We start from the raw sequence: 13,145 nt of genomic DNA on the forward strand, positions 1-13,145 counted from the left end.
GAGTGACTGATGGCTCAGAGTGCCTGCTGGCTCAGGATACATAACGGCATAGATTGTCAGTTAGAAAACAAGCAAAAAATGCAGCCATATTATACAAAGAATGACTGTTAAAAGTTATCAGAAATTTCTTCTATACACTTAGCATAAAATGCTTGAGAAATTAAAGAGGTAGATTATGACTGCCCCAGTATGGGAAAGATACAGTCTGTGAGTGGAGCTTCCCCAAATGACTCCCCAGAAGGCTACCAGAAACTATTGCTAGCCAAAGACAGTTCTGTTAGGTTTAATAAATGAAGAACATAAACGAAACAGTGTCCTAGTCATCTCATATTAGAATATCAAGGCAAGATAGTTTTTTTAGTTTTAGGGCCCATACTCATTGGTTTTTCAAGGAGATTTGCAAAACTTAAAATGAATTAGACTGCTTAGATATCATAACTTTGGGTTGTTGGGCACATAGAGCCAAGGGTCTTGAAGCAAGCCTTGATCAGGAAGCTGTTAGTCCTGATAAGTAATCCGTTTAGCTGGTTCATTCTCTTATCTTCTAGAAGCAGTTATATCCTACAGCAAGTAGCTAAATCAGTTTTGCTTGGTTTCAGCAGAGTTTAACACAAGGAGAGAATTATCTCAATTTCTGTTTCCATGACTGGGAAAAGTTGCATTTTAATTGAAGTGGCGTGTGTGCATATGTGTGTGTGTTTGTGTGTGTGTGTCTGTGAGAGAGAAAGAGAGAGAGAGAGAGAGAGAGAGAAGAGAAGAGAAGAGAGAGAGAGGAGAGAGAGAGAGAGAGAGAAGAGAGAGAGAGAGGAGAGAGAAGAGAGAGAGAGAGAGAGAGAGAGAGAGAGAGAGAGAGAGTGGCTTACTGGTGTTGGTTTCATTTACCAGTTAAATACTTTACTGAAAACAGTGATGATCCATAAGCCAAAGAAATGTCTTGACTTTTTCATCTTGTTGCCTTGATATTCAATATTAATCATAGCTGGGGGTGAGGGAAATAGTTTATTGAACATTTTAAGCATTATAAAGTAGTTTTCAGTGCGGTGATGTGGCTAACCCTTGGAACTGTACCCAACATAGCATCTGAGTGCAAGACTAAGTTATCCTAGAATCTGTTGTGCATGAAGTCCTTGCAAAGGGGCCTGAACTTGGAAACCAAGAAATAACTGGAAGAGGAGGAAAAGCAGATGATGTGAGCACTGGTCCCTAAATTTGCCAGAACTCAAGGAGAAAGAGTTTCATCATCAAAGAGCAGCTTCTCATTATGTGAATGAAGATGTTTTTTCTCTATGGAAAGACCTCATTCAGAAGATTTAATTCTGAAATTGAGAAGTTAATGCTTCAGATAAAGACTAAGAACAAAACACGAGCAAAAGAAGATGAGGCAGTGGAGTTTGATATGTCAGATAAAAAAATGATGAAAAGATATGATACTTTGATGGGAACTATTGGAAAAAAGTTTGCCAAGAAGAGGGACTGATTAAAGAAAAATGGAACTATAAAACTCATTAAAACAAACATGTTCTTAAAACCCCAAGATTAAAATGAATACCTCAGATACAGCAGATGTCTGTGAGTACAGTATGGTTTGAAGTTATCCTTGTGGTGTCTATAGTGGTTAATACTCCAATACCTGTAAAGAAATGATAACTTTGGAAAAGTGCTATTCATGAGACAGATGTGTAATGGATGTTATACATCCTTCTAAACACATTCTCTTGGGTCTTAAAATGTGTGGGCACATGCAATTTCCGATATTTTATACCTGATTTTGATTGTGTGTATGTACATAAAGACTGGGCACATATGAATAGCTCTCTAGTTATTGCCCTGGAATAACTGTTATAAACTAATGTTGCCATTGTTTCAGCTACCCTTATATTTCTCGTTTACCTTTTGAATCACGCCAAGCCAATTCATACATTCTTTTGGACTCAAATATTTGAGAATTTTGTAAAAGTGATTCATCAAGAGCAGATATGTCTCCCCAACCTGAAATGTCTGCATGCTGCTAGGTCTTTCTAATCTATAGTAGTGCAGATTTTGTTTATTTAAAGCAGTCAGTTGGGTCTTTCTGTAAACATCTGTTTTGTATACTTCTCTGTTCTTTTACACTTTGAAATAATTTTAGTCTTACTTAATAATACAATATTATGCGAATAATAACTTATAAAGACCAGCCAATAATTGAGAATATACTGATATCTAAGATAAAACTACAAAAGGTTTCCTTGTGTTGGTCAAGAACAATTACCAATATTTTGGGGTACACCTTGATAGAATTTAATTGTCTTTCTGTCTGTCTGTGTGAAGAGGCATACTGAGAACTTCCAAAATTTTGTTACCAGTAATAAGTAAAGGACTTGCCTTTCTCTGGATCTCTGTAGACTATATCTGTGTGTGACCTCAGCTCAGTAAGTTATGTGTTGATTTTGCAATCCAGTCAAGAATACTCAGGTAGGCCTGTGACCAAAAATTTAGATTGAGTCTCCTAGAAACCCATTCTGTACCAGCTGGAAATCTGTTCACTATTGAAGAAACTTTTGGTACCACAAACATTTGCAGTTTATTAAGTAAAAATGAAGATGAATTTCTCATGGCAAAAAAAGTAGTTTTCTCTGTATTGTTTTGTTTTCTACTTATATTTGTCTTGAGGCAGGTTTCCCGAGGTAGCCCAGGCTATCCTGAAACTTACCACACAACTAAGTTGTATTATTTTACACATAATTGCTAAATACCCCTCTAGAATACACTTACAAGAACATTCTCCAAGTAAATAATTTATGTATGTATTCTCCTAAGTTCAAAATACTAGTGACTATAACAATACTATCTTTATTCTGAAAATAAAAATTTTGAATGGTTCAATTCCCACCCACAATTTCTTTTTGAATAGTATTTCTTTCTGTTTTAGACAGTAGCCTTTTCATCATAATCAGAAATAAATAAGGAAATAATTTAAAGTCAGAATGATATAGAGACAGTAACTGTTTGAGGGGTAGCTTGCAACTGCAAGTGTGAGGATATCTGATAGGAAACTTTGTGAATAGTCATCTCTCAGAGATGAACTAGAAGCATTTCCTGCATGAATAGACTGAATCAAAACACTTTCAGCATTTCATATTTCTGAAATCTATGAATAACAACTAAATACAAGAACTGCCTCCAAAATCTCATTAGTGCAAGGATTTAGAAGAGGAGGGGTCACAATGGACAGTGAGATGAACAACTGGAAGGAAAATGTTTGTTAGAAAAGGTATCAAGTTCATTGATAGAGTTTTGACAATGTGATAAAAACTCCAAGTAGAGTCAGTCCCCAGCACCAGAGACAGAAAGAATGGCAGGATCCCTTAAAAGGATTCTGAGCCCACATGACAGAAGTGGGGTCTCTTCTAATACTTATCTGATTATGAGAGATAGTTCATTGTAATGAAATATTTCACTTCTGTAACCAGGTTTTCTGGATTCTCTTTCAAGAGGCAGAACTGGGGTGGAGACAAGAGAGTGTGATATATGAATAGCACTTGGCTTTTCCAGGAGAGAAATCCCAATTCCACAAAAACTCTTAACTGGGGTCGTACAGGCAATGACAACGTTTCAGCAGGATTAACTCTTTCTTGCCTATTTGAACTTGATCAACAACAAAAATCTAAATAATACATCAGGATTAAGTGGTTTTCTTCTCTCTTTTATTTCTTAATCAAAGCCATTTCTTTGAAAATCAACCAATAAGCAAGAAAGAGCCCTGTGCCCAGGCTAATAGCATACTCTCTTCAGTAGGAAACTAACTTCAGTGGGCACTCATTGCCCAAGTTTTAAAAATATATCTAGTCAATTTGCAAACATAACTGCCTATGACTTCTTTGCACCCATATTAACCTTCTAAGCCTTTGTTTGTCTTCTCACAAATGGAAGTTATAATTTTGCAGTCAGTCATTTTTCATCCAATAATACCATAAAGTACCTTTGAAAAGATGCTAGAGTAGTAGTTTCATAAGTCCACTGCTTCCTCAAGAGGTCCCATCAGAAGACATGAACACGGAAAGTTTAAAAAGAAAAAAAAATAATGACAATTAAAATCATGTATTTTCTAAAAGTTGCAGGGAGGTACATCACTCAAAGAAGTTTGGCAGAATAAGCACTAAATGAGGCTTTGGATATACAGGAGTGGGCAATGGAGATACAAATAGTGTGAAAAAAGTGAAGCTTGAAAAAAAGAGGGGGGTTGAAACTGAAATTTGGTTATAGGAAATAAATTTGGTGCTTTAGGTGGACTTCATTATTCACCGAGGCACAAAACATAATCAATAATAGGCTTTGTCCTGTGTACATAACATACATTCATTTTCATATGGGTCTGCCAGGTTCTCTACCATAAGATAATGCAGAAATTGATTGATTACTGAGCATTTTTATGAGCATGACTTTAAAAGCATGACATCAAAGAGTTTGACTTTGGTCTCATAGACAATTAGAAGCTGTTGAAATATATATTTTAAGTAGAGAGAAGTGACTTGGCCACATTATGATATTTATTAAACTCTTTTGCTTCCCAAGTTACCTTACCTACAAGTTCTTTGGACATGAACATAGCAGCTTACAATGATCACAGTCTCTACACTAACACTTTGGCATCTTATGAATAAAAGGGGAGGGGGAAAGAATAGATCATGAGGTCATGATCACAGGAGAACTTGTCCTCATGTAAAACAGTTTTGAAAAGAGGTATTCTTACAGCATTAAGGATTTAGAAACGTAGCATTTCAAGATTATATGAGGAGATGCTATCCTTGGAAAAACTTTTCCATTCCCAGGGACATATATATATATATATATATATATATATATATATATATATTCTCATCAATTAATTACTTTTAATTATGTGTGTGTCCACATGTATACAAATATGCATACCCATGAGGGTCTCTATAGAGAAAGATTAGCAACACACTTTTGTATAAGCTTTAAGTACCTTTCCTTCTGTGTTTGTTTCGAATGTGCTTGGTTTTGTCTTTAAGTATCATATTATTTTATTATTATATCTTAGAACCTGTTTGCTTTCTAACAAGAGACAAAGAGTGGGCGACCCTAAGCCTAAACTGAAGTTATCCAGGGTTGAAAAAGAGAGTGGAATGGGTTTGGTTTTGATTGTTTAACGAACCACTTGCGAACCTACTTAATTACTATTTATGAGTCATCTAGGAAGTTCTGTGTGACCTTTACAAGCTGGCCTTGTAGTGATCCACTTTTGCCTCTCTAATGAGCACTAAAAGAAAGTAGACATCTTTGTATTCTTATCCTGTTCCTTTTATGATACCATGATCAGAGAAACCTAAGGAAGATAGAATTTATTTTGGTTTATGTGGTAGCCTGAATGAAAATACCCACCATACTTTAATAGGAGTGACATCATTAGGGGATGTGACCTTTTACAGTAGGTGTGGCCTTGTTGGAGAAAGTGTGTCACTCAGGGTGGGCTTTGAGATTTCAGATGTTCAAGTCAGACCTGGTGGTTTATTCTCTCCATCTGCTGCCTACAGATCAGGATGCATAGCTCTCAGTTTCTTCTTCAGTACCAAGTCTGTCTACATGCTACAATGCTTCCTGTCATGATGACAATGAACTAAACCCCTGAATTGTAACCCCTCTGTACGCTATTACCAAAGCATGTTTATTACCATTGGTTAATAAAGAAGCTGTTTTGCCCTATGGTACAACAGCATATATCAAGGAGGAAAATCCAAACAGACTAGAGGAAATATGCCATGTAACCTCCATAGGCATAATATGCAGGCATTGGTAAGCACAGCCTAGTGGAAATACACAGATTAAGATAAATGGGTTAAATTAAGATATAAGAGCTAGCTGGGAATATGTCCAAACTATCAACCAAACAGTGTTGCAATTAATGCAGTTTTCATGTGATTATTTGGGTCTGGGTGGCCAGGAAATGAAACACAGTTTTCATTTACAAATGACACCCAATATACATGGATCCACATAAGATCTTAAAAAGCTTAAGAAAAAAATGAGGACTTCTAGACCCACAAAAACAGGAGTCAAGTAAGCTTCTTGGTAGTCACATTTTTTTTTTTCAGATTGTCTCTGTTTGCTGGCTGCAAGCAGAGGCAGTTTCTTTAGGAAATGGCTTCCTGATTCATACTGGCAGCATGAATGGCTCTGGAGTTTTCAAGAGATCTGTGACAGAGCACTTGGGGTTTGTGAGCAGAGTGCTACAAGTTGCTTAATGGGAACATTGACCTGCTGAGTCCCCGGAGCTGGGGCAGTGAGCATGGCTCATAGAATCAGTGAACATACCTCTGTCATGTTGAACAGCTTGATAGGTGTTTCATATATGTAATTTTACTATGTTGAACTTAAAGCCTTCCATTTTATTTAGACAGAAAAGGGGAGATGATATGGGATTCCCTTCTGTATGCTATGAATATATTTTATTATCACTAATTAAAAGAGAAGCTGCTTTGGCCTATGTCATACCAGCAGATAGCAAGGCAAAAAAAAAAAAATCCTAGCAGAGAGAGAGGAGAGACACCATGCAACTGCCATAGGAGTATCACACTGGTACCAGTAAGGCACAGCTAGTGGCAATACACAGATCAATAGTAATGGGTTAATTTAAGATGGAAGAGCTATCTAGAAATATGCCTGAACCATCAGACAAACAGGGCTGTAATCAATAGAGATTTTATGTGATTATTCAGGTCTGGGTGGCTGGGAAATGAAACACAGTCTCTGTTTACATTCTGCTGTTGGTTTGATGATACCATGATCAGGGAAACCTTAGGAAGAAAAAAATTATTTTGATTTATATGGAAGTCTGAATGAAAATGGCCCCCATAGGTTCATAGAAGTGACACTATTAGAGAGTGTGACCTTCTGAAGTGTTTCATTGCTGGAGAAAGTGTGTCACTGAGGATAGGCTTTGAGGTTTCAGATGTCCAAACCAGGCCCATTGGTTTATTCTGTCTGGCTACTGCCTACAGATCAGGTTGTAAAACTCTCAGTTCCTTCTCCAGCACCATGTCTAGCTACATGCTGTCCTGCTTCCAGCCATGATGACAATGAACTAAACCACTGAACTGTAAGCAGCCCTATTTAAATGTTTTCCTTTAAAAGTATGTGCATTAGTCATGGTGTCTCTTTACAGCAATAGAAACCATAACTAAGGCAGTTTACAGTTTCAGAGGGATTAGAGACCATGGTCTGAAACATGATTAATAACAACCCATGGTAAGAAATCGGGGTTCAACTTGAAAATCTGAAAAGCCAGTCAACTACTGGTTTTTACCTTGACCTCTGTCTGAAATGGTGATCCTGCCTCCTCGATCTCAGAATGAGCCTGTGTCTGAGAGCTTTCTCCCCCTATTTTATATTACTTTTTGGGCTGGGATTAAAGGCATGAAACACTGAGATTAAAGGCATGCATGACCTGGTTTCTACAGCAAGTAGCATGGCTAGTGGGATTAAAGGTGTTTATCATTGTGGCTACTGGGATTAAAGGTGTGTGTTACCATAACCTGGTCTATAAGGCTGACCAGAGGGACGTTTTTACTCTCAAATTGTCAGGCAGTCTTTATTTATTAAAATACAGTTGAAATGCCACTACAGTGATGACAAAGCAGAAATACTTCAGTAGGAGTAGAAAGTTGAGCGCTCACCACGTCAAATCTCAAACAAAGAGATGAGAGAGTGAACTATCAGTGCCCAAAGCCTACCCCAAGTGTCAGACATACTTTTTCCAGCAAAGCAGAAATTCTATACCTCCAAAAATATCACTACTCACTAGAGAGCAAATGTTCAAATGAGAGAACCTAGGGGGACATTCTTATTCAAACAACTATGGCCTTAATCAACAAAAAAGGGCCTCTGTGCATATAAAGGCTGGGAAAATAAAGATAAATGAAGGTATATGGTCTCATTACTCACAAGCTTCATCCAGGCTTGCTGACAGGAAATGACTGAATGTCCATAGGAGAGAAACAATAGCCTTACACCTACCTTATACCTGTCTACTATATACTCTAAACCTAAAATCTTGGCCCAGAATCAATGGACCTATATATAAATTCCAATTTTCTTGAAATAAAAATTAAAACAGATTAATACTTTGTATGTGTTCCCTAGTAACATTTTAAAAAATTATATAGTATATCCCAATTACAATTTTTCTTCCTTCTATTCCTCCCAGTTTCTCCTCCTCTCCCCTCTTATCTAGATCCATCCTCTTTCTGTCTCTCATTAGAAAACAAACAGGCTTTTAAGGGATAATAATAAAAGAAAATAAACAATATAAAAAGACAGGACAAATCAAACACCTTGGAAACAAACAGAAGGAAAAGAGTCTGAGAAAAGGCATAAGAATCAGATATAGATTCAGAGAATCACTAGTTTGTACTCAAGAATCGCATAAAAATACAAAATCAAAACTTAGAATATGCTTAAAAGACTGTGGAGTTTAAAAAAAAGAAATTTATTAATGATTTTTTATTTCAGAAAGCTTAGCCACAGAGGACAAAATAACTGATTGTTTTGTAATCAACCACATTGGTAATAAAAAAGTACCAGGGAGATTTTAGAATGGGACTGCTTTTAAATTAACATTCTTGTCAAGTTCAGACAGGATGAATCAGTGCAAATGACTCCAAAGTGTACAGATTAATGAGATATGAGGCTTGCGTGACCTAGTATGATAATACAAACTCAAAGAATAGATGGTGAAGAAGAAATATCCATAACCTTGAAATTGTGGATTATAGAGAGTGTTAAGGTCTCACAACAATTCATTTTAATTCAGTTTTTGCCAAAATACTAATTAAATTCAAACTCATTTTAACAGAAATTTAGTTCTTCAATTGCTTCTTTAATGTTGGCCAGTTTTATTAAATACTCAGTGAGTTATTACATATTAGTCTTGGAAAAAGTATTTACTTCCTTATAAATCAGCTACGTTAATAAGGTGAAAACAATATATCCTTCAGTCATACATAAATTCAGGTATTTAAGCCTATAAATAAAGAAATGATTCTGGAATCGAGGGGACTAGAGACCGAGTAGTCTCCAACCACGTATTCTGAGGAGAAATGTCAGTGCATGAATGAAAGGGAAAATCCACAAGAGTAAAAAAAAAAAATTGAGTCTCAGTGATCACTGTCAAGAATGTCTAAGTCTTCAATAATCAATGTTCATAGCAAATTGAAAATGAGGGGCACTTGGAAAAATATGTGACAATTGAGAAGAAAATAATGCATTAGATTTTTGGAGGCGGTTGGATTCTTTTTTTTTTTTGTCTTTTTGTTTTTTCTCTGGGGAGCTCACAACTTCAAGTAACTTCAACTACAGATGATAAACTACCTCTTCTGCCGCCACATATACCTTCACTTTCCCATTCTCTACTCACTGTTCACTTCCCTACTTTTGGGCAGGTGGAGAAAACAATGAACACAAAGAAAAGCACTGGAAGATATCCAAAGGCAGAACAGGAATCATAGTGATTGCCAAAAAACATAGCACTGACTACAGAAAGAACATTCATTCCTTATGTAAATGGCAGTAAGCAGAATGTGGACATGAATGTCACTATCACTGCTCTTAGGGAGTGCTTCATCGTGATCTCCAACTCATAGATCCAGCAAACAAATCAATCTGGCAATCTTGACATCACACCAATGTCTCCATATTCCTTTTATCTGGGATGACCTTAATGTAAATAAACAGAGCTCAGCTTAATCAGGTATTCTGATTAATAGTGGATACATAAATTGTGCACATGATTCAATTTCCAAACATTAAAATTCAGTAAATATGCTTGACATTAAGCCTCTACCAAACAAAACATAATTTGTCTGTGTTGAATCAACAGAGATAATAGTGTGGGGTTATTAAGACAAGTTTCATTGTCTTATTGTTGAACTACAAGATAGCCTGAAACAATTGAGTTCTATGGACTACTGAATGGAACACAACAACCTGCTTATATCTAAAAGAGGAATTTTCCTTCCTGCATCTCCAGCATAGAATGTCCTATTTTTGCTTATGAGTTTTACAAATTTACAAATGCTCACTTTGGATTGTAAATAAAGACTGAGAAAGAAGCAGCCCCCTAGCATTTTGCTAGTTACAACAGATGGTACTAACCATGTGGGAATGCTTGAGATTCATCTGTAATATTCAGAAAAATAAATTGTTACAAAGTGAGGGAACACAGATTAACTAAATCCTTGCTAGAATAGACATTATGGTATGTGTTCCAATGTTTTAAAATACTGTTGACATTTTTAGACACTTGGAATTTGAAAATAGTAGATAGAAAGCTTAGAGAAATAAGGTAAAATAAGCATATCTTGATTTTAAAAAAAAGTAATGATAAAATGACTCCCAATGAAATCTTCTATACTCATTGATCAGTACCTTATTCAGTCATCATCAGAGAAGCTTCCTGCTGCAGTGTAGAGGAACAAAAATAGAGACCCACAGCCAGATAGAATCCAGAGAGACAGAGCTAGAGATGAGGGAGAGAGAGACAGAAAGAGAGAAACACACAAACACACATGGGTGGGAGAAGAGAGAGAAAGAGAGAGAGAGAGAGAGAGAGAGAGAGAGAGAGAGAGAGAGAGCTTGGAACACTCAGTGCTAAATGGGATTTCTCAAATTCCTCCCCTTGGAGCTCATGGAACCCCACAGAAGAAGAGGACAGGCAGAAAGAGAGAAAGAGTCAGGAGGGATTGAGGAAACCAGTAGAACAGCGCTCTTTAAAACAACTGAGCAAAACCCATTCATACTTGCAGAGACTGAAGCAGCATGAACAGGGCCTTCAGTGGTCTCGACCAGTTCCTCAGGGCATATATTATGGTTTTTCAGTTTAGTGATTTTAATGAGATTCCTGAATTTGTGAAAGAGTCAGGGAGCCTGGCTCTTGTGCCGGCTCTTAGAACTCTTTTCCTCCTGTGGGGTTGCCATATACAACTCTGATATGACAGTTTTTAGAACTCTTTTCCTCCTGTGGGGTTGCCATATACAACTCTGATATGACAGTTTTTAGAACTCTTTTCCTCCTGTGGGGTTGCCATATACAGCTCTGATATGACAGTTTTTAGAACTCTTTTCCTCCTGTGGGGTTGCCATATACAGCTCTGATATGGCAGTTTTTAGAACTCTTTTCCTCCTGTGGGGTTGCCATATACAACTCTGATATGACAGTTTTTAGAACTCTTTTCCTCCTGTGGGGTTGCCATATACAGCTCTGATATGACAGTTTTTAGAACTCTTTTCCTCCTGTGGGGTTGCCATATACAACTCTGATATGACAGTTTTTAGAACTCTTTTCCTCCTGTGGGGTTGCCATATACAGCTCTGATATGGCAGTTTTTAGAACTCTTTTCCTCCTGTGGGGTTGCCATATACAGCTCTGATATGACAGTTTTTAGAACTCTTTTCCTCCTGTGGGGTTGCCATATACAACTCTGATATGACAGTTTGTTTTTGCTTCACCGTAACATGTTTTCTTTTTCATAGTTGGTAGTTATCTCTTAGAAGCCTGTTCTTTTCCAATGGGAGACAGAAAGGGAATGAATCCAGATGGGAGGAGTGGTGGGGAGGAACTGAAAAATTTAGAAAGAGGGAAACTAATCTTTAGACTGATGCTGTGCATTCGTTTCCCAGCTGCTCAGACCCGAATAATCATATAGAAACTATATTATTTAGGCTGATGGCTCAAGTGTATTTCTAGCTAGCTCTTACATTTTAAATTAATCCATTTTTATTAATTAATGTATCACCATGAGGATGTGACCTACTGGTACGCTTCTGGCATCTTTCTCTTTTGACAGCTACATGTTGTCTGCTGACTCTGCCATCTTTCCACCTTCATTCAGTTTAGTTTTCCTGTCTGGCTCTATTATGCCCTGTTACAGGCCAAAGCAGCTTCTTTATTAACCAATATTCATAAAACATATTCATAGAATAAAGAGGAGCCTCCACATCAGTAATTAGGATATATTATATGAGAAAAGAATCTATTTTCAATAAAGAGGAAAAATGAAAACACTTTACCAAAATATTAAAAAGTAAATATTCTACACTTCTAAAAATTATAGACATTTAATAACATTCAGTTATTTCAGTCGTAAGAGAATAGATGAAACTGGAATTAATTATACTATGCAAATTAAGTCAGAATTACACAGACGAACATTGCGTGATTTTTCCCATATGTGATTTCTGAGTTTGATATAGATACATAAAATCATATATATAACTATATGATAAGAAAATGTAAGTAAAATTGGCTTGAGAAATAACAAAACAAGTGGGAGGCAGGAGTAAGAAAGGGGATGGTAAGTGGTGTGGGAGTGTGTTCTCATTGTCCAAAACATATAATCATATGAAAATGTCCTTGTGTGGCACCATACCCTGCACAGTGACTATGTGCAAAAAAAATTCTTTATTATTATTTTTATTATCTAAGACTGACTATTATCAAAAGGAGCCTACTAAATGAAGTAGGAATAAATCATGAATATTTACATAGAAGTATTACCAAATGTCTTTCAATAGAGTTTATTTTAATTATTTGTTAATGAACTTATTGTTTCCACCTCTAGTTTTATAAAAATGAGTGAGGTGTAGGTATTTGATTTGAGACATAATTATTAGCAAACATTCAACTTGCTATTTTTTTACATGCAATATCTGTGCTCCTCCAAGGCTTTTGGTTTTTGTTGCTGTTTGTTTGTTTTTTAATGTCCATGAGAAACATCATTTTTGTACAACACAAAATATGCCAGTGTTATCATTAATATACTAATCTGATAAATTTATTTTTGATCCTATGTTCTGTGTATATATTGAGGACCTATGCTGTAGGGGCAAGATTAGTGCTATCTATTCCAGTATATGCAGCTGCAAAGAAGTATGTGATTATGATAGAAATTAAGAAATAGTAAAAACATATTTATAGGCTTAACATATGTCATATTGCATAAACAGGGGAAATTCCATACCAAGGACTGAAAAGAAAAATACAAATAATTAAAAAATATTACCTTGACATACTTCAAGATATGAAAGGACAAAAGACTTTAGTCTTCTTTATGATCAGAAATCTTTGTGCAGTCTCTCCTATCCCA

General features: G+C 36.2%; 1 pseudogene; it reads left to right on the top strand.

The window, feature by feature from the left end:
• The first annotated feature begins 1,043 nt into the window (after window positions 1–1,043).
• Window positions 1,044–1,540, top strand: LOC121463276 (annotated as a pseudogene).
• The last annotated feature ends 11,605 nt before the right edge of the window (window positions 1,541–13,145 follow it).

The sequence above is a fragment of the Microtus oregoni genome, unplaced genomic scaffold, assembly GCF_018167655.1.
Source record: "Microtus oregoni isolate MIOR12 unplaced genomic scaffold, Mior012 000026F_ref0000081, whole genome shotgun sequence".
NCBI lineage: Eukaryota > Metazoa > Chordata > Mammalia > Rodentia > Cricetidae > Microtus > Microtus oregoni.